Below are 24,017 nucleotides of genomic sequence, written 5' to 3'. Positions count from 1 at the left end.
AGGAAGAGGGATGGGAAGAGAATCCCAGCAGAGCTGCCACCGGGAGCTGGAGGGCTTGGGAGGCTGGCTTGACAGCTCTCTTATATCTGCTTGGGAATGACTGCTCTGCTGGTGGTGTTTACCTGTTTTTATGATGGGTGAGCAAAACGTGGGGTCTTGGCTTTAGCTTAGGAATAGAGGAAATGACAGAATTGACAGAATTTGTCTTAAATGGTGAATGCGGTTGTGTGTACCATTCATGCAGAATACCATGCAGCTTTAAATACAGTCATTTTGTTACATCAAGGAAAGGGAAGAGATGGAAAAAGTCTTGGGGACCTGAAGTGTGACCTCAGACCTATTTATATGCATTAGGTCTCCATCTGTTCTACAAACATTTAGGAGCGGGCGTGAGTCACAGTGTTGCAGTCAGCGGGACCGGCTGTGCCTCAGGTGTGTGTGTGTGTCTGTGTTTGCAGGATTAGTCTTCAGTTGACGTGACTGGTTAATGGATCTCACTTTGGCAAAATAATAGTGTGTGTCAGGCTTTCCTTTTGGTTACCTTCATAGGTTATTATGTAGGACAGCCAAACTGTCTTTCTAAATATGGTGAGATTTAGTACAAGGAGTACTAAAGGAGTACAAGGAAATTAAAATGGAAAGCATAAGCAAGGCAGGCATTTATAAATGATTGAACTAAATTATACTCACTAGAATGAGCTGCAGCTGTGACAGCGATGTTTCTTTCTTCAGGTAAATAACATTACCCATCATTACTGGTTATGCTAAAAGGCCATAATTCCATGTTAACATGCCTTATTGCAGCCTGATAAGTCATAGCCTAATCTCCATTACCAGACTGCCCATAAATATTAGAGATATGTGGTACGCGGAAGGTAAGCAATGAAACCTGGGTTTGATGTAGCAGTATCAGTGTTGGCTGGCCTCTGACAGGACAAAGCTGAGTCATTTTAGATTAAGCAATTTCTGTAATGTATAAGATGACTTTTCATTTTTATTTAATTAGGTATAAAGCTGTATTGTCACCTATTCACCTTTTTTAAAGAAAACACCAATTTTGTTCCAAAACGTCTTGATGACTTTTGCGCATGAGGAAATACAAACAAGTTTCAGCTTTAAGGTTGTGAGTGTGTTGTGGTGTTGTACCACAAATGCAATACCACTGTTGTTTTCAATTCAGTCAGTTACTGCTTTTTGTGGACAATAAAACCACAGGCTGTTGAAATTATATGGTATAATAATGGAGTCAAATCCACATGCTCAACTGATCCTGTGTGGTTTTGACATTTTATTAAATTGATGAGTAGGTAAAAGGTTGGAAATGATTTTTTTTTCCCCTTGCTGCTAGAGATTGAGAGAAAACAGAGCAGCACAAACCCTGCCAGCTAACTAGTTCTAGAAAACATAACTGGCATTTTTCCTTCTTATTGCCAAAGCAGTTGAGGATGAACTTCCTTGTGGATGGTGTGGAAGTAAATGACAGTGTAGTCCCTTCAGTTTGAACTTCTTAGCTTTTGAATTCATGGTGAATTTCAACCACTCTTTGTTTATTACAGAAACATTTAGACTGAAGTTGAAATCAATGGATTAGCTTTGTTTTGTGACCCTTTCAAAAACATTGCATGTCAAATCCGCTGAAACAATTTCCATTGAAAAGCTCAGTGCCTTTTTTTCCTCTCCCTATTCTACATGGCAGAATGTGCAAGAGCAGCATTTTTAATATTTTGAAGTAACAGGAATGGCAAAAAGAAGTTTGATACTGTTACGTGACTAACCACAGGTGACTGTCTTCCCAACTCTGCTGTCTGTTCCTTAAAGTTATAATAGAAAGAGCAGCACACAGATGTCTTGCAGAACCTCATCCCTGGGATGGGGTGGGAAAGGGAGTGCTCCATGATATATCTAAAAGGTAAGTAATTATGGGTTCTAATGGAGCAAAAGCTGACCAGTAATCAGAAAAATCCTGTCTGGGAGAAGGGGAAGAAGAAACTTGAGACACAGGCGTGTGAATATATCAGCACGGAACAAGTTAGGGCTTGAACTCAGAAAAGACCTGTGGTAACTAGCTGTGTGCAGTGAACACAGGGAAGCCTGTCCATCTCCCCCAGCTGCGGAGGTCACTCTGGATTTGGGGACGACATTCACAGCAATGTCATGATGGATATACATGTGGTATTTTCCCTGGGAAAGAAGTAGTGTGCACAGCATCGTTTTGAAGACAACCGTGGTTTTGCAGAGAGAAAAGTGAAATTTATTCCCATCACTGTTGCGTGTTTTCCTCTGATTCAGATGTGAATTTTGCTGTTTTTTCATTGTTCCCTGTTACCATTCTGTGCTTTCAAAGTTTGCTTTCCCTATCTCAGATTTATTGAGGGAGCATGAGGGAAAAATGAAATGAAGCAATACATTTTGCTTGTTGTCGTTTTGCTGTCAGTTGAGTCGTAGTGGTACCATTAGTCATTTTATGGCACATTACCTTACCTGGGTGAGTTTTGCTCCCCTCTCAGTGTGTTTGACTGAATTTTTAAACATGTATTTGTGGGTTGCCGTACATCCTGAGGCTGGAAAGTGTGCTTTTTATAAGTTCAGCTACTTTTTGAGCTTTCAGAGCTTTCTTCCTCTCACCCCCCTTCCTATCAGTCTGTATTTGTGAGAGTTCTCTGGGGCTGGAAGTGAGCTTTATCTTTGTTGACACAATTAGTTGGTTCACAGTGTGAGCGTGACAGCAACTGTGCACAGGTCTGGTGGAATGCAATTACAGAGCAACCACAGATCCCCGAAGAAAACTGTAATAGTGAAGATGACCAGGGAATCTTTATTTCTGCAGAGCTCTGCACCATAGGGGTGTATGTGACAATCCCAAAGCTTATTTTACTTGCATGAACATTCAGAACAGTTGACTTTGCCACATTTATCTTGGTAGCATCCAGTTCTGTTCCTAACCAAGGTGATCACTGTCATAGATGCTCAGTGAAGCTACTGGTGAAGTCCAGGAGACTTTGCTTCAGGTGGCTAGAGATGATGCTGAGCACAGTATGCTATGTGCTTTCCTACTCCTTCCTTGCAAACTCCAAATACAGCAGAAATTTTGCATGAACTTTATATAGCTTCTTAAAAGAAACTAAAATTTTTTTTCTGTGTGTGGAGCTGTGGAGTCTTTTGTGTGTCTGCATGCAGCTTATGATTCCTATTAATAATAATTGGTTTATAAAATGCGGTTACTGGAATTGGCAAGCATGTATTGGCAACAAGGCAACACGATAGTCAAGGAGTTGAATGCAAGCAGCAGGCTGTTAATGCACCCCTACAGTATCCTTATTTGTGCACTTTCAAATTATTATCTTTGGACTATACTTGCATTAATTGCCTGTTGGGTTCAATTGCTAGAAGCATGAAGATCCCGATAGCAAATAACTGGCTGATTTGGTAGTTGTATTGGTTAAAACAGAAGTGTTAAAAATTTTTTCACTGAGAACTTTTGGCTGAAGACTACAATTACAGATCATAGACTGGTTCTAAAACCTGACTCTGCTGGTTAGGGGAGTGTTAAGTATGTCTCTAATCATAAGTTTGATTTTGAGCATTTCTTATTGTGTTCATTCATCTGCAGCTGAAGACTGAGCAATACCTGTGTAAAGCTTTTAGTAAATCACAACTAAAGGGCAGGCAGTGAAGAACTTAAAAGCGGAGAAGGAGAGCATATAGGTCAAATGAACTGTCTTTTTGCCCAAAGTGAAGTTGCAGGCCAGGGTTTCTGTCTCCTCCACCAACCGCCAGGCTTCTCTAGATCCACCTTTCTTGAAAGTAAAACTTAATTTGTTTCCCTCCTCTCCCCCCTCGACCATGAATCATACTGCTGTCTCCCTTGGCGTGAACCCACAAACTGTGTCTCCACAAAGTGCAAGATCAGACCAGTCCGGAAACTTAGGCTGTCAAGTTCAATTTAAAGAAAGAGGATTTTTATTTAGTTTGGTTTCTTCAAATGTGAACATCAGGAAGACAAGCCAATGGCATCTACCACATTATTGCTATGTTGTGTTTAGGGTTATAAAGCTTACTGTAATACTAACACAGACTGGCATCTGTTTTGTTTTAGCTTTAGTGATTGAAAATTACCAAAAAGCATCATGCTTTTGAGACAAGAGTCAGATAATATGGGGGAAGGGTCAGCCGAGAAGCCCATTCAACATGGGACTGCTACCCCTACTAAAACGTCTCTGTGGGTGACTTGGATGCTAGTAAGGAACTGGCATGTTGGTTTGGAGGAAAATTCTTTTGAACATAGACAGTAATTTCATAATTAGCCCTTAAAATTACATGGTAGTGAAAACTCGGGAAACATTAAAGATCGCAAACATTAAAGCATCTGGTTTATATTTTAGCTATTTTCATCTTGATCCCTCTTGCTGCCCTCAAAAAAGGAAGTGAAAAAGATTTGTGTGCTTTGAGTTAGTGTGAGGACTAGTTAGAAGGGTAAATATGATTAAAAGCAGCTACTGAACTAGCCATAAGCACAGGCCATGGGGATGCTCTTAAAGGACAGTGAATTATTTTTGCACAGTTAGAAGCGTGTGTGCACTGAATAGGCAGATTTCATCTTCACTGTGTTTAATACTCACTGATGTAAAGTTTAGTCCAGGTAACATCATTTTCAAACATCCATTGATAGAACAGTAATACTTGTACAGAGTACAGGACTTCCTGTCTCTTAGGATGAGCTTTGTGAATTCACAATTAAAAAAAAAGTCTGGAGGCTTGCTAAAAGGGATGTAAAACTCCCTTGTATGTAATCCTCTCCACTTAGAATTTTTTTTTTTCTACTTTTCCTTGTGGTAAAAGCCTGTTGCTGAATGAAGAGGCAGAGAATGATGACACTGGACTAAACTGTTGTACCAAATTACCAACATTTAATCTTGCTTCCCCCTGCCACCACCTTGTTTTCCTTACTTGGAAGCTGGAAGTTGTTTAAGGGTAGATCCCTATTTTTTGGCAGTCCACTTGCCTGAGTTGCACGTACACAGCTAGTTTAGGAACATGTAGAAATCCTTCTTTTCAGACATGGGCATTCTAAACCAGCTCAGTTCCTAATTATAAGGCCACTTAAGCTTAAACTGTTTGAAGTGTTTTTAGAGCTTGTCCACAGGAGACTGCACCTATTTACTATGTTATTCTAAAATTGCACCTTTCTGTTTAAGTAGGTGGAACCACATGGCTGGATCAAGCCTTATAATTATCCTCCACCTGCCAAGAATGTCTGTGTCCAAACGAAGTTACAGCCTGAAGCTCTGTAGGCTGGAGCTGTTTGGGACTTCGTTTCTGTCTCTGGTACTTGAGAAGAGGCTTCTTGTCATGTAGACTTACGAATAGTTTTTAGCATCCGCATTGATAATTGACTAGACTGATGAGTCACAGATCAAAAAAAATCAGGAAAATCAATTTAGCAGTCTTTACCTTTGTATTATAGAGAAGGAAGAAACAACTTAATTGCTTTTCTATAATAGTAGTGGTGTTTTTAAAATTATGTTGAAAAACATTTGCATTAATGTTTAGTCTAAACAGTGTTTAAGGTATTTTCTAATTTCTTCTGCCTGTATAGATTTTATTTTTAAATGTCAGTTTGCTTTTCTGTAAAATTAAGTGTAAGGTGATGACTAACATCACAGCTTTACCCAACAACTTACACATTTGCATATTTGTAGTGCCTTCAATCAAACAAAAAAAAAAAGACTAGGTAGGAAAAATCCTTTTGGGGAATGCATGAAATTCAGCAAACATGTTATCTGCCGAATTGTAATGTTCCCATCAAATCCATGTGGATTTCTTGCCTTTGTTTAGTTTTTTTGCCTCTTGGGAGTGTCTGCGTGAGACTTGGAAGCCCAGCTCTGCCTCAGCTCTAAAGGAAAGAACGGAGTTGCGTCCTTCCTTCTGGAATAGATACTACTCGTGAAGAACCCAGGGCCATTAAGTCCTTAGTCTGGAATACCTAATGGAGTAGGCAGTTTCTGGCACTGAAGAGAAAAATGCAAAATAGCACTTTTCCTTGGATCTGTAATTGCACGCACATGGTGATTATTCATGTGACAAACAGAAGTGTAGAAAGTTAGCAGTGGAAGCTGAACCTCTGGCATGCAGATCCCGCCTGGGGTTTGTAGTGCCAGCAATGGGCATGTCCTGAGCTGTGTAACACAGCAGAAAGCCACCTGCTTGGTTGTGAATCCATTTTCTTTTTGGCTTTGACACAGGCGTGTGTAACTTACTGAATGTGCACTCAGGTGCTCTGGGTTTTGCCATTCTGCCACAAAGCTGCTGGTCAGTAATTGCGAGGTGTAGCCAAGACAGCCGAAACGTGATGAAGGTACGTCAAGGTGCTGTGACTTGACTGTGTTTAACACCTTGTTGAAAGAGCAGTGAGATGCTAAAATTATTGATCTTGTCATCACGGTACTTTCCTGCCCCTTGTCATGTTTATGACCATTCTACTTACAGGAGTATTTTAAAGCTCTGAAACATGAACACTTAGTTCATGTATTGCTTGAAAACATCATAGCAAGATCACGTATTTGTGCATGACAGTTGAGCAAAACTAGGCTAGTGACATCTCCAGCCCAAATTTTTGTTCTTACTGTCTCCTCTCAGTTCAGACAGCACTTAAACCCCATGCTTTGCAGGAAGCCCTTTTATTTACTGGAATCTGCACCATGCTACCTGCTGAACTGGTTACTGGCCGCTGGGATGTTAACCTGTTGAGTTTAGATAAAGTGGGGTATTTTCTGACGGCTGACACTGTTCAAATGTCTCAAATCCACAAATTCCTCTTCCAGGGAAGAAAGTGTGTAATAGATGTACCTCATCTTTTACAGCGTGATCTAGGCTGTCATGGTGGTTTAGAAATAAAATGTATTAATTACTGTTCATAACACTACCATTATTATTTGCGTTATTTATTCACAGCTGCTTTGGTCTGCCTTTTTTCATCTCAGCGGTAGTGCAAGGGGCACCATAAAACTCGTGATTTGAAGTGCTGGTGGGGAGGGGTGAGCTGGGGCAAAGGGAAGTTCCTCCATGTGGAACAAACACAGCACGTGAGGGTGATTTCTGCTGGGAAAAGGGCAAGGGAAGGGAGTGGAAAAAAAAGATGAAATGCGTTTGAGGCCAGGAGGGCCTCTTTGTTTAAACAAACTTTTGTAGTTTAAAAAAAAACCCCAAACCCACCAAGAAAACTAGGTTAAAAGAGGGGAGGGTACAATGAAGGGAGTTGGAGGGTAAAAATGTGAATTCAGCAGCGCAGGCGTGAAGATCTGGCAGTCTAAAATGGGGTGGAATTGCTGTGCATCCAGCCCAGGCAGTAAGGTGGGGGTTTCAAACTTAACCAGAGCCATTCAGCTGCTGTGGCAAATCTGGTGCCTGCCTGGGAGAAAGCCTGGGATTTTTGGTGCATGCCTTGCTTGCTGGGTGCTGCAAAGATCCCAGCTTGAATGTGTGCCAGGCAGGGAATGTTTTTAAATGAGTGTGCAGATAGAGACTGTACCCCAGTTTCAAAGGGGCAGTAAGTGGAAAAAAAATCTGCCTGACCTGCTGCTATGAGAGGGAGCTTTATTCCAGGCAGACTTTTAAAATACATATTTCCAATACATATTCCCAGCATTTATCAGAGAGCATGCCTTGAGCCAAGTTATGATGCTTCTCAGGTTTTTGTTCCCAGGGCCAACCCACCCTCAATGTTCATTACCAAATAAAAGCGCCGCATGACCCACACACTTGGCTAGCGGTACCCCAGCCATCTTGTTAGAATTTGAGGTAATAGTACAACTTGCATAGATTTCCTAAGCAAGCTCAGTAATTTTATGTTTGGAGAGTTTGAGCCAACTGGTCCTACTTCCAAGAGAAACACTGTGTGTTCACCCACTTTACCTTTAAAACAAAAGAGAAGAGGAAAAGGGTTTGTATGGCTTGTGTTTTGTAGTCTCTCCCATGGGCCTGCGTAACTGCCCTCCTGAAATTTCTTTTACGATAGAATAGTGGCTTTCAACTTTTTTCTTCTTGAGTTCCCTTAAAGTAAAGTAAAAAGAAATCACTGAGGTGCTAGTCCCAGTGGAGGGAATTTAACCTTACTTGGTGATTGGCTTGTGTTGTTTGTAGTTATCTTTTGCAGACTCTTCCGGAATTACTCAAACTACTGCAAACTGGAAATCAGTGCTGTAGAAACTTAGATGACTGCTCCAATGACATGGCTTCTGTACCCTCTGAAAGGGATAGGTTGACTCTACCATCTTCTCATCCATCCCAGCTTTAGGTTTGTGAAAAGGCTGGGAGGAATCTGAGGGTTGCTGGTAGACTTTACCAATTTGAAAAGGCTAAGGGGGAAGCGAATGTGCCTGAAGCAGCCTCTGGGGATATCAATGAATGAACATCTGGTAAAAATTAAGTATTACTTACTGCAATAAAAAAGCAAAATGCAAGGTGGCTAACAGCCAGTAGATGGCTGATGATACAGAGTGGATTGCATTCTGCAAACTGTGCGGCGGTCTCTCCTGCTGCCTTTACCTTGAGCCTTACAAGCCTATATATAGCACAGATACTACCTCCTGTCATTTCTTGGGCTTTCCCAGCCCCATTTAAATAGCTCTTCTCTAGCAGTCAGGCATCTGCTTTCTGAAGTCCTAACTAGTACTGTGAAGTGACTTGTGACCATGACAGATGATTGATAAAAACATGTATTTTATTTAGGTGGTCAAATTTGGATGCCTTTTAGGAAGCTGATCTTCATAGGAGGAATTTTCAGAAAGTCGGGTCCCTGATTGTAAAAAGGGCCAAAGATGAGTTTTAAGACTGGTAAAAATAGTCATCTGGTATTAAAATAGCTTTCTTAAACACTGCATCCTCAGCTGATGGGTCCATTCAGTTTCTGGCTTTCAGTCTGTATGTATGAACTTTCTTGATGCTTTCTTTTGTACCTTGGCCAAAATTGTTTCAAATCATGGTGAGTCTTTATCAGTTTTACTGGATTAAGATAACAATTCTGTTTACAATGTAGCAAAGTTAATTGTTAAGGAACCAGAAGGTCTGGGTTTCTAAGGAACTTCAGAATTTTCTAAAGAGCTTAATAAAATAATTTTGGTAAATTGACAGTATTCTCTATTAAAACAAATTAGACAAATCATGTGTTCACTGCTGTCAAGTGTCAACAGTGGCTTGATTAATGCAAAGTAATGTTGTCTGGCTGATTGTCTGTAGCTGTCCATAAAATCTTGAATTTGAATTTGGGTTTGTACATTAATGAGCTAGGGAGCATTTTTCACTCTTGAACGATGGTCCAGCTCCAGATTTTGACCGCTAATCAGAATTTGGAAAAATGAACGCTAAATGATTTGATTTGGATGTGCTGTCTCTGCCGAGGGAGAGAACACTCTGTTCTTGCAAGTGCTTTTCAGCAAGGGGTTTTGCTTTGCCCAGTGTCTTTAGAGATGGCATGTCATGCTTCAGGCCAGGGCACTTTGCCTAACCAGTGCCCCACACTTCTAGCTCTGTCCCACCAGCCCATCCCACCACCAGTCCGGAAGACTGGTATCTCAAGAAAGGTTCATATAAGCCTCTGTTTCATGATTATTCTTTTAACATATAATGGTGTAAAGCCATTTTGATGGCAAAAGCAAGCCACAGAAATGCAGCTTATGGGCCATACTTGAAGTGTTTAGCAGCAGCTTTTGATGTCTCTTTCATGCACTTTTCTTTTTAGATTAAACTGCAGAGAATTGTGCTTACTTTTAAGCAAGTATAGGGGATGACAGAACACGATGAAATGTCGTCTTTGCATATAGTTATACAGTTGCATGACTGTAGTCATATTTTGCACATGTAATTTCTGTAGTTGATGAGAATTATTTTGCTGGAAGCTATTTCTACTGAATGTTGGCCTTGGGTATTTGGTATATCATTCTGTGCTTATCAGAAGGACGTTCTGGTTCCCACACAAGATGAGAGTTCTGTTTCATGTGATCAATTTTATATGCTGTCGCAGAGCAAGCAAGGTTCATTTACAGTACTTGGTCACTGATGCACCTGAGCTGACTTCTACAAACCTGCCTGGGTAATTATTTGAAAGAGTATTTAGTGCCCCAAACGTATGATGTACTTGCCAAATACAGGAAAAAATATTTACTCTGAAAAGCATCTTTCAGGTGCACTGTGTGTCAATCCCTATTAATTTCTAGTCTTTCTCACTTTCCAGCTGATCCTTCACCAATTTAAATAAATTGACCTTTGGTGTTTTTGAGATAGGAATAAAGATGCGACTAAAATGTCATGAAAACTGTTGGGTTGACTCTAGGGATCTCTGCACCATGTTATCTTTCCTTTTATCTAAAACTCTGTTCTGATGTGCTTTGATCTTTGAGGATTTTTAAAACATGCTTTTTTTTATGTGCAAATGGCCACTAAAAAGTTTACAGATTCACAGCATGTGTGCTGTGTAAGGCTCTCTCAAGACTGCTTTTGATATGTGACTATATCCACAAAAAAATCCTTGAGCCCCTAAGCAAGCTTACTTTGTGTGATAATACCTGGGTCTTACACAGTGTGTTTTGTCTCTGGGTATTGAGGCTTTTTAAGGATTTGGTTTAATTTTCTTCATTTTACAGATAGGGGGAGGGAATGGGAACTGGGAAATAGTTGTTTAGGCATGGGAGTGGGGAGAGAAGAAGAAGGAATAATTTCCATTTCCAGAAGGGCTGGGAAATGGATGCATGAAGAGCTTCTGCCATGCCTGAAAACCCAGTCTTGTACTCTATAGTATTGCATATGTTTTTTCTCCTGGGCATGCAGGCCTACAGCTGATGAGATATATGATGTCTGGTGTTTGGTTTACATGAACATTTATTTTTATTTTGCAAAGGTTTTTAGTATCTCATGAAGACATGTTTATTGTGCCTTAAAATCCAATTTTCCCTTGCATGATTTTCAGCCTCTGGAGGACTTTTAATATCTCAGTCGAAACCAAAGCCTGGTCTTTCTGTTTGGTTCTGGCAGACATTACAGAGGCTAAACAAAGAAAAAAAATCTGTGGAGCTTTTCTGTTTATTTGTAGTGTAGCCTTATTTGGGTTCTGGTGAAACAGGAATATGGTGTAAGACTGCAGCGTTTGCAGTACAAGTGGTGGTGGAGGAGAAATAGGAGGAAGGTTATTACCTCTTTCTGATTGCTCATTTAGACTACGCATCCTAGTAGCTGAACAGTCATGTGCTTAACTAATTTGTTGTAAAACAAGGCTAGCTGACAGCAATATTCTAAGGAATCTTAGCTGGAAACAGTCATGCAAATTACTTGGCACCTTTCAGTGACCAACAAAGCCATTAGTTTCCTTGGAGAATATGGAGAGGAGCATTAATTAAATCAACAGGAATGGACAAAGAAAGGAGTGGTAGATAAGCAGCTGTTCAGAGAGAAGGAAAAAAAAAAATCATCAAGCAGGACCCATGATTTGGGAGGAAAAGGGAGATCCTTTAAATACTTGGATAGTGGCATCCAGTAGTGAGACCCCCTTCTGCCCAAATCTTTCCAGCACACTCTTTTCTAGAGACTGAGATCAGGGAAGCAAGCACTGATCTTGGTGACCCTTCTCTGCTGATGCCTTCCCTCCCTGGCACCTCCTGAGAACTGGCACAGCTTTCCTGCACCAGCCGGCATGTCTATCCTGCCATCTGTACTGCATGCAAAGAGGCCAAGGTGCCAAATTTCAGCCAGGGTCTGGAGAGAGACTTGTTCTGTTTGGGGTGGGAGACTGAGCAGAAATGGAGCTCCTCCCCACACACCTTCCAGCCTGCTTTTCTGTGCAGGGTGCTGCCTGCTTTTCTGGAGCGTGTCTGGGTGACGTGGGGTGAAGATGGTGCACGTAGCCTGGAGCTGCTGCCCAATTAGTGTGTGGGTCCCTCAGTTAATCTCTTGAGTCAGGCAGAGCAAGGAACTCGAATAGTGAGGAGGCAGAGAAAAATCGTGATATAGTGAGGAGAGTTACAGCCCTGATACGTTCTTCTTTTGCTCCTCTTCACCTGCTAGCTGTTGGCTCTGTTTTTTCCCAGTGCACTGCTCAGAGCTGCTATAAACTGCAATCAAACTTGATCTTGCCAAATGCAAGTTAAAATGTCGGAACATTTCTCAAATCCTTTTTTAAAACTACAAACTTCTAAGGCACTTTCCCTCCAGTATTTTCTCCTCTTTATTCTTTCTTCTGTGATTCATGAAGTGACCCAGTGCTCCTGTGCATAAAAAAAAAATGCAAGCATTATGTTCATAATGCGTAAGATCACACAGAGCTACTTTTTGCTGGCACATATGTACAAGCTCCTATTCTGCATATTGGAATATTTTCATGCTAGCTTCCAAAATTCATGAGCAAGGGCAAGCTAGGTTTTTGTGTTGGACAGAAATCAAAGGATCTGGAAACGGAGCCAGTGACTGTAGAATAAAAGCAATTATCACATGCAACAGTATGTAAATGTGTTTATTAAGAATGTGTATGTCCCTTGTTAGTGTGTATCTTACTGCCACGGTATCTTTGATTCTGACAATGGTCTTGTGAAACATGATAGTGCTGTTTTTCCCGTTTTGCAAAGTTTCATCCTAAATAACTTCCCCTTCAAATTAATTCTCTTGGCCCCCCTTCAGACATACTATTATTTTCTTTTCTTACCAGCCATCTAGTGATGTGGTTGACCTTGGTTTTCATATCCTGCAGGCCAGATCAACTACTTCCTGAAAAATATTTGACCAAGGGGAAATGCAAGGCAGGGCAGATATTTCTAACATGTTCTGCTTTCTGCGCCCAAGCTGGATGGTGATGAGGCAGAAGCAGGTTGTGGAATAGCCTCAGAGGCAGTGGCAGCAGTGGGGATGAGGAGGAAATTCTCTTTTGGAAATATTTCAGTGCTGCCTCTATGTTTAAAAGCAAACACCCCACACCCCCACAATAAACAGAAACAGGGTGGTGTGTATGTAGTGGGCAAGGGAGGTTTGCTATACCTAGGTAACAAACAAAATCTGACTGACAGCTGGTTAAAGACACACGTGGTGCAGTGCAGGGGTGCTCCCTAGAAACATTTTCTGAAGCACTGGGAGAGGTTTTGTTGTTGTCTTTACCTTGAACCGCAGCTGTGCAACATCTGTTGTTTTAAAAGCACATACCTGTCATTAAGTATACATAATTAAACTTAATTTCATTTGAAACTCTGTTTAATTTCTTATAATGACTGCACAGGCCGGTTTTTTCTTCTATGGGGAAACTTTGTTTAGGAATATGCTTACAGCAAGCAAGTCTGTCCTAAAATGTAAGAGCAGCAGAGCTTTTGGCCTTGAAAAGAGGGTGAAGATTTCTCAAGAAAACACCTTCCACTTGATAACATGTTTCTGGCAGGAAAGATTTCTCCATGTCACAAAGTCTGGCTGATCCAACCAAACATCCCATTCACGTAGCAATACTTTAAAGGGAGTTAAATAGATCATCTGTCTCGGGTTTGCTGCCAGAGCCTGTGCTTTAAAGCGAGGGGTCAGCCTCTCTGTGCCTGTCTCCTGTGGCCACCATACCGGCACTGCTGAAATGCAAACGCGTGGCGTCTGCGGAATTCATCTCCATTCCAACTTGTGAAAGCTGTCCTGAAGGCTGGAAACAGGATAGCAGTGAGCTCGAGCCAGGGTGGCTTTGGGAGAAGGGGGAAAGTAAATAAAAAGCACAGACTGCAGCTCAGGATATAAAAATCCCTTCCTTCCTGTAAGCAGTGGTGCAGGGACTGCGATCGGCGCAGGGACTGGTGTTCACCCACTGGTGACTTTCCCAGCAGCTGTCATAATGTTATTCTTTTCAGCAGCCTCTTTTGTTTTTGTTAAGAAATTATTTCAAACATTTCAGCCTTGATCCTGTGAGAAGGAATTAAAAGTTTTGGCAGCTGGGCTTCATCCACCCCTCCCTTCCCTCCCCCCAAAAACACCCCTTATGGAGCTTTGGCCTTAATTACTGTCTGCAGCGTCCCGGGCACTGGATGGACGCAGGGCGGCCGAGGGGCTGAGCGATGCCTGGGTGAGTGGAAATGGCAATGCCCTGCGGTGAAACAGCTGTAATAGACTTTCCTGCTGTGAGTGAGGGAGCTCTTAATAAGAATTGAAGGCTTATTCTTGCTGTGGGATACAGTTCAAAAGCCAGTGCAGATTGTCATGGGGTCTTGTGCTGGGGATGTGCTGGCACCATGGTGGGTGCTGGGAAAGCTCTGCTCTGGAGGATGGCTCACAGGTCCCCATCCCCAGCAAACGGGGCCTTGCTTCTGCAGTGCTCCCTCCCTTCAGGAGTCCTGCTGTCAGCCTGTCTCTGGGCCACTTTGTCCATCCTGGAAATGCTGTGAATCTGGGGTCTTCATGTGCCAGGGGACTGTGGCAAGCGTGTGGGGAGGAGAGCAGTGAGAGGTGAGTTGCTGTGGTGGCTGGGATGAAATACAAAGTTTGTGAGGGAAAACTGCCAGGGTTGTATTTGAGGATGAAACTTGGAGCGTGTACGTGCGTGCAGGAGGGGAGAAGAAGGGAGCAGTGCTGAGAAATAAAGACTTGACGTAGTGGGGTGCATGTGGAAATGGGCGGGTGGAGACAGGAGCGTGAGGTAAAGCCCTTGAGCCAGCCGGGCAGGCAAACACCGCCCCAGAGCTGCTGAAAACGCGGAGCCAGGCAGCTTCTGCAGGGAGGTTTGTCTCGGAGCTGGTAGGGTCCTGTGTGGGTTTGGGAGGCCATGCTGCTCTGCAAAATGGAGCAGGTTTCGAACCATCTCTGTGATACCTGCAGCAGCTGTCTGCAGGTATCAACTGCAGACCGAGGGCGCTAAGAAACTGTCAGTGAAAGCACAATAAGGACGCTCAGGTCAGCTGGTATGAAATGGAAAAAATAGAAGAGGGAAAACAAATGCAACCGGGAGAGGAAGGGTGTGTTGTTTCTGTTGGAGTGGTGCTGCTTCCGCAGCATGTACGGGGAGTGGATGCGCTTCTGTGGCACTTGGGGATCATCAGTCTCTGGAGATCTTTCTTCCTTTTCTTTTTTCCCTCCAGTTAATTTCACGCAAAAGGTCATGGCCTAATGTGGTCATGGCTGATTTGCAAATCCCTGCCCAGCCTTTCCCTGGTCAGGAGGATTGTGGATTGTTGTGCTTTCAGGCCTGTTTGCTCAGGGCCTCGGTTTGACTCCAGTCCACCTGCTTGTTATTCATACTGGCAAAAACTGTTCTCTGCACTTTTGCCTGAAGTTAGGTTGTGATTTTTCTTGTTTTTGGAGTGGTTTGCCTCTTTGCTGATATAAGTTAGACAGGGAAATGTAATCAATCAGCATAGTAATTGCCTGTTTAGCATTGATGACAGTTGAGAGATTGCCGCCTTGCATTTCACAGGTCCTCTCTGGTGGAGGCAGAGCTCAGAGGTCAACACCCTCTGACTCCAGGGATCCACTCCCTGGGGAACATGTGGCTTTTTTGGGGGGAATACAGGGGGAGTTTAACTTGTATTGCTTATTGTCCCAGTGTGGTGTCCTTGAGAAGAATGGCAGTAGTGGGACTTTGTGGGATCGTGGCTGGCTGCTTGGCTAGCACATCATCATAGGAAGTGCTTCCAGGACAAATTGTAGTGGGATCATGGTCAATTGATGTCTCAAGTTACTTGGAGATTGAAAGGTGGTATTTTCTTCTCTTTGGAAAGGTAGCATGGGGGATGTCATGCAGAATTTCAGCTGACAGGGAACGTATGTTGTAAACTCTCTCTTGAATATGTCTCTGAAGAGGAGGACCAGTGCCTTGAAACAAAGGGAAAGGACAGCTTGCCTATAGGACATGTAAAAGTCAAGTAGTAACATCAGCTGGTAAGCAGACTATTAAGAATGTTTCAGGTACATATGCTTCCTGTGATACTATTTTCAAAGTCATTGACTTTGTCAGGTAGGAAGACTCTAGAGAGTTTTGGTGAACCTACTCGTCTTGTCCATCTGCATACCATCTCTCTGTCTGGCAGATGTTTACAGCATTGTCCCGAAGTCCCTTTTCAAAAAGCCATCCAAATAAATGGCAGTTCCTGCGGAGAAGCCATTTCCAATCATTGATCAGTGAACCACATAGTTCTGCTTCTATAAAAGCACTACTTCTGCTAGTTGCAATGCTAGAAACATGTTAAAAATGTACGGTTTTGTCCCTTCCCCCCTTTTTCCTTGACAGCTGCTAAGTGGTGATCCCGGACAGTTAACTTACACTGCCATTATCAGCAGGAGCTGCCTGGTTGTGTTGAGCAACCACCAAAACCTCATACATTCTTCCAACAATTCGGTTTCAGAAGTTCTCCAGACAACAATGTAATAATAAAATACGAAATCAACAAACACTGCTTGAGATCATGACAGAAAAATAAAATAATGAAAAGGTCAGTAAGTGGCATTAAAATGTAAAATCTGAGAGTATATAAAAACAAACAAGTTTTTGGACGGAAAACATTGAGTGGATTTGAGCACACCAGAAACCTGAGCTCCAGTCCAGATGCCTGCAGTTGACTGTGTCCAATTAAATCGGGGGCATGTCTCGTTGGTAAGCAGTTCTCAGTAATACCGGTATGAGCGGTTTTGTGTTTCTCATTCCCACACACGTGATGTGCTCTACTAGTGTAAGGTTTCTAAGATGGCTGAGCTCTTCCACACCGGTGGAAGCTGTCTGGTTCCCTTCCCCTACACCAGTTCAGGCAACTGGTTGATCCTTGGGTGGCTGTGAGCTGTTTTGTGAAACCTCAGTGTCAGTTGTGCCAGTCCAAGATAGTCTCCTCCCCCTCGATATTTTTTTTTTTTTAAATGTGAAATGAGGGTGTTAATTCCTTCTGCTATTCTTCATTTCCTGATCTGAATGGATGTTGAAATAGTTGCGCTGCCACAACTTGCAGCAGGGAGCATACAGTGGCATGAGACCGGGCATGGGGTGGGCAGCAGAGGAAAGGGAGAGAGCGTGACAGGAACTGCTGTAAGCCACTGTTACTGCCAAACACATCACATCACCGAACCACAGCCTAAGTGCTACTGAAAGATTCAATAAATATTCAACAGCAGAAATATGTCCATTGTGAATTAAATCAAAAAGAAAATAGTTAATGCAGATTTGGACATCCGGTAGGAGGGTGTCTGTAGCTTGCTGCAGAATTGTTCTTAACAATTGAATGTTTTTCTGCTTATTGTTCACATTTCCAGTGGAAGTTTGCCTTTAAACAGGTTTCAGAAACGAAATTTCAGTCTTTTGACTATTTAACACTTTAAAAAAAAAAAAAAAGACATTTCCATTGCAGTCTAAACAGAGCAGATAAGCACATCTTAAACTACTGAGTGTCATTAAAAAGCAGCTGATGAGGATTTTACTGTGGGTCTTTGCATGTTGTCATGGTCATTGTAGAGTCTTTTTTTGGGGATATAGGAGTATACATCATTAGGTAGTATACAGAAACTAAGACAAGATATGGCTCTAGAAATTACATTGAAATGCTGCATCTAAACTAGCCAAGCCTAAAGGATAAAACTTGTCAGGTCCCTTTTTTGAAGACTCCTTAGACCCGTGGGTTACATAAGAAATGAGTCGCCAGGTTTCCTACCTTGCTGACTCCTGGTCTGATCAACGAGGATGCTTGCTCCCTCCTGCCCAGCTCCAAAGGCCCTTGGTGAACACCAGATTGCAGAGCAGGTGCTATGTGACTCTTGCTCTCTAGCGAGGTGATGGAGTGCATTTGCTTGTGTTTTGCAGCAGTAGTTCATTTGTCTTATAATTTAAGTAGGTTCCTTGTTCTCTGAGAAGGTTTATTCCCCCCCCAATCAAAACCCCATCCTGTGTCTTTATCCATCCAATTTTCACTACTGTGAAGTAGTTGGCACGACGCTGCATGGCAGTAGGAAGCCATGCATTGCCAGAAGGCTGGCAGGTATTTTTAGCATAGCCTGTTTGGCAAGGAAAGAGAAGAGTGTCCCTCTTTCACCCCTGAAAGGAACAAGGACTGCAGGCTATGGTGTAGTTGGATGGTGCTCGGCTGTTGCTTTTTAAAGTCTTATTGGGGTAACTGGTTGCCTTCACCTATTGTTTGTAAAGAAATGTTTAATGCATGGATGCTCCAATTGCCACAGCTGTCTTAGCTTTTGCCTTTCCCTGTCTGTCTCTCCCTATTTTTTCCTCTCTTTGTCTCAAATTAGCACCACAATTAAAGTGTGAAGCCTGCTGGCAGCTAACTAGTAATTACTGTACAATGAAAGAGAGGAACATCTGTCAAAGCTAGGAGAAGATAACAGCTGTAATTGATTGCCACATCATGGAGGTTGACCACCAGCAGATGGCTGGGGCCAGTTTTTAATAACCGATCACAGCAGTGGTCCCAGGGATTCGGTGTGACTCTTCTGAGGTGACTGTCTGTGAATTACACCTGTTCAGAGGCAACCACGCAAGGCTCCATCCTTTTGCTTCCTTTATTTGATTTTACTTATTTATTTTTAAATCTACACTCACCTCTGAAGCCATACCACAGAGCAGCATATGCCACTGCTCTCGCTAGGCAGGGAGTAGCAGGGAAGAGCGAGTGAGGCACTGGAGCTGCAAGCGATGGCTCCATGGGAATTGGCAACACTTGGCGCTCTGCGGCACAGGAAGTGCCTCCAGTCACTGAAGCACTTGCGAAGCACAGAAGCAAGTTCAAATTCACTGCAAAATAGAGGGATCCCTTCAGAGGCAAGCTTTTAAAAAGCAAATGAAGGGGGGAACCATTTGCTGCAGAACATGGGGCTAAATCGCTTCAAGTAATTGCCCTGTGGTGTGTGTCCCCCAATTCACAGCTCCTGCTTTCAGCTCCTGTATTGTGTCTCGATGGCAGAGCTGACAGGAAAAGGTCTGAGTTTATTACGGCATTGCAATTCATAAAACCTGCAGACTAAGACTAACCGAGGAACTGTCATTGTTTCCACTACAATGTTGGCCCTCTATCTGGCTGCATTGTTAGAGCATGTTTGTGGGACATTCTCTCCTACACTAGAAATGTTGCTAAAGAGAATGAATAATCTGGAGAGAAGGTTATAACTTTTACTACACATAATGACACTTGCTTTGTGGTAGCAACGAGATAAGGCTTGAGGAATCACATCTGTCCTTATTCTGCAGTGTTCCTTTTCTAGTCACATACATACAGAAAGCACATGGGATTTTTCTTTTCCGATGTTTTCAGACCCAAAGGAGTAAGTGTGTATGGCAGGGGGTTTGGAAGAATCTTCTGTTGTTTTCCAAGAGAAAGCAGTATGTCTCAATGTAAATGAATTGCAGAGACTGGATGTGCATCCCAAACTCTGCAGAGAACCTGAATAGCTGCTGCCATTCAGCTCTCCTGGTGTTCAGTCATAGGGTTAATTGTTAAACAATTAGTGCTGCATTTCAAAGGCAATAAGACAAATTAGCTCAGGTATCATGAGCAGTTTCACCTTGCACACTACCCTCCTCCCATCCTTGCAGTGACTCAGTTGGACAGAGCTTCCTGGGTTATTGTGTAAAACAGCAGCTTGTTTTAAACAGTGCAATCTGTCATTAATTCAGATAATAAATCACAGCATAAGAACAAGAGTCTTGCAAGATTAACATCTACAATCAATTGGGAATTACAACATTGGCTTTCATAGGCAAAGCTGATCGTTAAGTCATGGAAAATTTATTACCTTACAAATCTGCTTATAAAAAGTGTTGACTTGAAACCTTTATAGATTGTACTTACTATTATCAGATATTCACAGTTTTTTGATGAGAGGTTAAATAACTTCAGTTGTGCTTTGCATTTTCATTGAATTACAAAAAGCGATGGGCAATTTTCTAGGGTAGACTGAAATTTTTATGGAATGATCCTATTCAAGTATGCAGTTCTTGTGAATCACAATCCTGTTAGCATGACAATACCCATGTTAAATGTCAGAGGAGGCCAAAAACATATTGTTAAGTGTGCAAACAAATCTTCAAACCATTTTTGCTGGTGCAAACTGAACTGAGATGTATTGTTTTTCCTTTGTCTGCAATGGGAGAAATCTGTTGGAGCTGTAAGTCAAGGCTTTCATATCCTGTAGTAAGAAAAGAAAGTCTGTGGAAGTTTTGTGTTAAGAAAAACATTAGATCTCTATGCAAAATAAAACACAGTCCAAAGAACATATAGTACAGTGAGTCCTGGATCTGTTGTGTTAGTTTGGAGCTTTCTTCATCCTTAAAATTAAGTACCTGCTTAAGTGAGAACACGGATTCTGCACCTTAAGTATCAGTGTAATTTCTGTTCAAAAGAACTAGAAGGTAACAGGACAGCGTGTACGTGATGTTAGATTTTTCTGATGTGGAGAACATGTAGTCTTAAATTTAATTGGAAGTGTTACTGGATATTGCAGTGCCAGCTCGCCCTGAATGAGATTGAACAGCTGAAAGCTGGAGATAACTAAGTTTCTGTGTTGTTGGGGTTTTTTTTAAGATGGATTTTTTAAATAGTTGCAGCATTTTTTAAAAAAATGTGTTGATGTACAGATATGATCCTGGTTAACTGGTCACTTAGCACCTGTTTAGGTGTGTAGGAGCCGTTTCCTACCTTGTAGACAGGGTGCTTTTCTGGGCTGGAGTGTTTGTGACCCCCAGGAGAGATATCTAGAGGATCCTAACCCAAGTGTTGGTGTCTGTCCTAACCTGATTTGGGAAATGCCCCCCCCCCCTTTTTTTTTTTTTTAATATATCTTGTCTCTTGCTGTATAACCACACAATTTTTTAGTAACAGGAGAGCTACAGATTAAGGTGGAAGCTGGCGCGAAGGCTGCAGTCGGTGACTTAGAGGCTCAGCGTTTAGGCGCAGGCTCTGGAGCCCAGCTTGGCAGCGGCTGAGGGCAGGAGAGGAGGTGATGTCAGCATCTGGGGCGCGTGCCAGTTCGGTGCCATTCCCGCTGCACGCCGGCCTCGCAGCCGTGCTGGCAGCGGTCTCCACAGAGAGTGCAAGAAAGTGAAGAAATGGAGGGGGAGGGCGGAGGATGCAGGGAAAATAGCTTTGAAAAAAGAGAAGAAGAGAGAGCAAAGCAGGAATCAATAAGTGAAGAAGAGCCTTTATGCTGTGTGGACAGGGTACGGTACCAGCTGGGACTACCTGAAGCCCTTGCGCAGCGTCAGAAATCAATTCCCCATCCATTCACCCCTGTGCCTTGTTGGTGGCACCTCGGGGTTAGTGTCCTTTGCATTTATATGCATTCCAGAGTGGTGGAGACAGCAGCAGCCAGCACACTTGACATGGAGAGCCCCTTTGTGCTCCTGACTCCCGCGTGAGCAGCAGGTCAGCGAGTGAGCAGAGTTTGAATAAGCAGCCCTTGTGTCTTCATATGTCTCTCTGATCCCTTGAACAAAACCAGCATACGAAAGGCAGTAAGGCAATGTGAAGGCCTCCTAAATGTCACCGTAATGTCAGCAGCACTGGGAGCAGAGCAGCCTCCAAAGAGCAGAAAGCTTTGTAATATTTATAGAAACAGAATATGTTAAAAATACATTTGCCTGTTACACTTCAACCTTTTGGAGTCCTCACTCCTTTCAACTCTGGGAGTGGGTGGTGAGTTGAGAGTCTCTGCATGTGTTTCAGGTTGGGTTTAAGTTGTCGCAGCCAGTCTGGGATCCTAGCAAATGCTAGAAATCTGAGAGTTTGGTAATTTTGTAAACCAGGGAACAGGCATGATCCTTCTACCGAAAGAGCTCAAAGTCTTTTAGAATAAGCCTTTGCTATCTTTCTCCATGCAAACATGAAGGCCCATGGCACCCACTTTTTGTTTGCAAAACGAGGGTAAATGTGGTGCAAAGCAGATATTGACTTCTCTCCTACCATATAATACATGGGATACCTGGCACCCAGGCCTCTGTCCCTGGAAAACCCTGTTTTGTCTCTCTGTAGCTTGGACTCTGGAACTGACTGCCGAGAACAAAGCAGACCTGTCTGCTTGTTTTTGCAGAGCCTGCTGCCTTTAGCTGCACTATCATCATGGTACGTCTTGTCACCATGATCACAGGCACCTAATGCTTTTACAGCATAACAAAATGGACCTGGAAAACAACCAGGAAATGGAGTGAGAGAATGCTGTGAAATTATCGTAGATAAACCTATCTCTTGCCCCATGTGGTGCAGGAATCCTAGCGATGGCTCTGCTCTTCCACGCTGCCTGTCAAACAACAGTGGTGGCTGTGAGCAGGCAGTGTCCCTGACCCAAACGGTCCGCGGTGTTTCCTGGCACAGCCCCAGCCCGTTCGAACAACTGGCAGATCAGGTCCACGTGTTGCGGGGAGCAACTTTTGCTGTTGGCACTGTTGAAAGCCCTGACACTTAAGGACATCAGACCAGACCCTCACCCAGACTGATCACCTTAAGTCATGGGCGCCTGTGCAACAAAATAAATATTTCCTTTAGCAAGGAACAATTGCTGTTTCTCCCCTTGGTTTGTTTGTTCTTTCCTTGCTTTTGATTTCTTGCTCTATTCCTAAGGGTCAGTGCTTCTCCAGCTTAGGGGAGCACCCTTTCAACATGGTCAGTCAGCAGCACATCCAGGAATGCTAAAAGACACATTACTGCCTAACAAATGCTGTGAATCGCTCTCCTTTTCCTCCCCCCTCCCCCATTCCAGCTCTTAGTTGTTTAAATACCTGATGCTTCTGGCCAGGGGAGGCTGGAAGATGCATTGATTTCTGATTTCCAGCTTGATGCTACAGAAACCTGGGCTAGCTGTTCCCATTTACCTGAGCTTTGTTTCAGTGAGGTGGGAAGAATATCTCCAATCCTACTAGGTCTATGTTGTTTGGGTTAATGAGGCAGCCTCTGTGTTTTAGAGTGCAGTGTTAAGGCTAGATATGACATATTCCATTGGGGGAGTAGGAAATCGTTCTTTTGTTCTGTGTGTTTGACATTACACAACATTTCCTGGTACCACATTTGCTGCTGTGCTGCCCGCCTCTCACTGATGTCGTCTTGTGTGTAGCAGCATGCTGGTACAGCAAAGCACTTACTGCCCCTACTTGCTCAAACCATATGTTTTGCAAAGGCATTTTCTCTCTCCCTCCCCACTGTTCTGATCAGGAAGGGTCCAACAGAACATGTAACAGCTCTTGCTGGTTTCCCAGCATAATAAAGTCATTGAAAGAGACACCACTTTAATATAGTGGACTGAAAACTGCCAGAGCTCAGACCGAAACCCTGTTCGTGCATTGCCGTCACAGCAGGCAAGCCCAGAATCTGGGGCAAGGCAGCTGGCCAAAGGTGGTAACCACATGAGCCATCCTGAATCCCGGTTAAATCTGCCGTTGTTCGTGGGTTAACACAGTAATGTTTTTACATTCCTTGCTCCCTCTCACCATCACTGCTCACACAGGAGCTGAAAATCCAACCCAGTGAGCGTGGCTTTGTTTTACTTGCTTGGGGTGGCTGCAGTGAATGGATGGAGCAGTGCTGCTTTAGTGGATTAATAGTGTTTCTCAGCAGTTAGTGGGCACTTTGATTACAGTGCTTTTTTTTTTTTTTTAATGACCACTTGACTGCAGGTGGTGAAGGATGGCTTTAAAATGTCCTTTTAAAATTACTTTCAGACTCCACAGAGAAATATAAAATTGTACTTTCCCCCCTTCCAACAGAGCTCTAGCAGTGCTGTGTTACCTGCTTGTGGCATATAGAAACACATGCACCTTTTTGATATGTCTTTTTTATCAGTCTCCTCTTGTGTGTTTTTTTCCCTGTGGGCAACTAAATTACTCTGGAGGGAGGAGGAGGAGGAAGATTAGCGAAACGAGTGTTTATCCGTCTTAATTAGTGCTCTGTTGACAGAAATTATTTTGAGTATTTGCTGCACAGTAGTTACTGTTCATGTAAATATTTTTTTTTTACTTTAATTGACGTGTTTATTTCTTGCACTAAGTTATTGGTGTGACTGGCTACTGATTTCTTTTTGCAACCAGACACTTGGTGGTTTTTTTGGTC

At 42.9% G+C, this 24,017-nt stretch overlaps 1 protein-coding gene across 13 annotated transcripts in view; it reads left to right on the top strand.

The window, feature by feature from the left end:
• The window catches only part of FBRSL1 (fibrosin like 1), a 552,380-nt gene that overhangs the window by 74,756 nt on the left and 453,607 nt on the right, over positions 1–24,017 (top strand). The window lies entirely within an intron of this gene.

This window comes from Strix uralensis, chromosome 17 (assembly GCF_047716275.1).
Source record: "Strix uralensis isolate ZFMK-TIS-50842 chromosome 17, bStrUra1, whole genome shotgun sequence".
Classification (NCBI taxonomy): Eukaryota; Metazoa; Chordata; class Aves; order Strigiformes; family Strigidae; genus Strix; species Strix uralensis.
The sequence above is the reverse complement of the archived record's forward strand: the minus strand, read 5'-3'. Positions and strand labels throughout refer to the sequence as shown.